General features: G+C 29.0%; 1 protein-coding gene across 1 annotated transcript in view; it reads right to left on the reverse strand.

Annotated features, from left to right (window-relative positions):
• LOC122253554 (organic cation transporter protein) overlaps positions 1–2500 on the reverse strand; it is a 115303-nt gene that overhangs the window by 604 nt on the left and 112199 nt on the right. The window contains exon 14 of the mRNA XM_086542948.1: positions 1–2500. This exon is cut by the window's left edge and continues 604 nt beyond it; it is cut by the window's right edge and continues 793 nt beyond it. The gene's annotated coding sequence lies outside the window, so the exon portion shown is untranslated.

Here is a 2500-nt window from a genome sequence, read left to right on the forward strand (position 1 = left end):
AATTCTTAACTAGTATGGTGTAACAATAGTAACATCGCTGCAACTTCTTAAGTTCATACTACTGAAGGTGACATATAAACATCACTAACTTTTACCTTCTATAAAAAGGAAAAAAAAAATGTCTGATCAAATAATGACCAATCAGTATGCAGTCACAAAACATACTGAAGACAACCTGATATTTTGAGAGTGATAACAATTGCAAATGAAAATTGTGAAAAATATCAGATATTCCCTTCACTTCTCATGAGTTTTTTTCTATGTGCAAATCACTGGTGAAAACATCATTGTCTTAAAGCCACATACATGTGATTTTAAGCATTATTAAAGCAGATTAAAAAAATCTGATGATGGATCACTATCTCTTTTAAAATATTTGGTAGATGATATTTGAATGAAATAGAACATTTTACCAGTTTTATCAAACATTATCTAATTAACAGCTAATCATTGTGTTGTCAAGTGATATCATCTGATAATTTTACGAACAGCATCACTGCATTAGAGGCTAACTAATAAAAGCAGGACCTGTCTCATAAACACTATCTAAAAATGGCATACAAGTTAAACTGGAGTTGAAACTATGTTCTTAAATAATTCTCACTGATCTCACTTGCATTTCCTTTTTTTTTCAAAAATTACATTAGCATTATAAACAACTAGTAAAAAAGCAAATTTTGGAAGATGTCATCACTAATCTCTTTAAATACATAATGGTATGAATCAGTATGAAAATTACTTGGCAGTTCCACCCTCTAGTGCTATCACAGTGGGTCATCAAATAACATTACTTTAAAACACGATATATATATATATATATATATATATATATATATATATATTTGTATACTGCACACAAACTGTACTGTACTGTGACTGTTAATTAAGTCAATTGAAGATTGTTCTATTGTTCCTAAAGACCATGGAAAATTACAAGCATTATTAGTCAAATGTACAATGCACATGAATGTGTACATGCATGATTGTTTGTGAAGAAATTAAAGAAGCTGAAGTTCCACTAAATAATTTTACGAAATATAAAAACACCGTTAACATACACCAGAATATACAACAGGTGCCCAAAACCTTGGCTAACAAAGTATTAAAGTTATTCCATAAAATGTAAATATCACACTAAATTTGTCCATTAGATACTGAATTGTCAGCACAGAATCACTGGAATTCATTTCAATTCCAATTATGTAAATGCTACCTAGAGAATATTGTCATTTAAACTGTAAAGTCAAAAATGATCTGACTTCTCATCACATGATCTTGTATATTGTTGTCACTATAACAATCATAAATAACTTACATCGTACCCAAAATTATAGATGCTGCAATGGCAAGACAACTACCATGCAATATAATAGCATCCTACAGTACAAATTGTTTTTGATTATCTTCAAGTGAAGTAACAATCTATCATATAACCCTATACTGCAAATATAAGCCTCAGTCTAATATACATATTTTTCTTTTTTTTTTAAATCTTGAAATACAGATTAATCATGCCAAATAAGGTTGAGCAATTTGATCAAAATGAAACCAAATGAACAAATGATAAAAGCATCATATTGTGTACATGAGAGCTATTCTATGTTTTACAGATTCTGGGTATTATATTTTTCTATATTGGTTTAAACATGTCTATCTAAATTTTCACTACCTAAAAACAATAATAACAACATTGTCATACGTCGATAGTATGATAGCATGAAGAAAAGATTAAATGGATATTACATGTATAATCATCTAAATATCAGTATAATAACTTTCAAGTTATGACAGTGTAAATAACAATACAAATGAAAATGTCAATATGTGCAAAATTCACATACTGAGTTACACATAAATACAATGAAGGATTGCTTTTTGGATACTACTGTAGGGAAGTTATCATGCTAAATGCCAGTAAAAGGAGGAAAAGATGTCAAACTTGAGTTAACCAAAATCAATTGAACTCATAACTATTCCACTTTTTTCAAGATCTTGTGCATCTGGGTGTGACTATAAATTTCAAATATTAACTTCTTCAGCTTCAGTAAAATACCATTAACAATGTAAAGGCAAATCATTATATCAATATTACAGACTTTGTCACTACATAATAGAAAAAATGGACAGATTCTAGTTCCAACTTTTTACTGATGTTGACAGGATCAGTCATTTCTAACACCGAGTTTCCAGACAAATGAGGACGATTCCTTAAAAAGGGAAAATGAAATTATACTTGATTTTCAATTAAAATCATATGAAGTACGTCCTAGTTGATCAGTATTAATACACATCAAAATTCTCTGTGATGTGTCCTATTCTTTGAATACCCCTATCACCACAAGTACATAAAATTTATAAATACTAATGTTTTCTTGGATTCAATGACTTATATATATATATATATGAAAAAAAAGAAATTTTATCCCAGTCCTCTCAGACTGAGTGAGGTAGTTTATTTCAGTCAAACTCAATATCCATTTATGTTACTCTTTTGTTAAAT

This window comes from Penaeus japonicus, unplaced genomic scaffold (genome assembly GCF_977035675.1).
Source record: "Penaeus japonicus unplaced genomic scaffold, GWHDUDI00000001_assembly GWHDUDI00000013, whole genome shotgun sequence".
Classification (NCBI taxonomy): domain Eukaryota; kingdom Metazoa; phylum Arthropoda; class Malacostraca; order Decapoda; family Penaeidae; genus Penaeus; species Penaeus japonicus.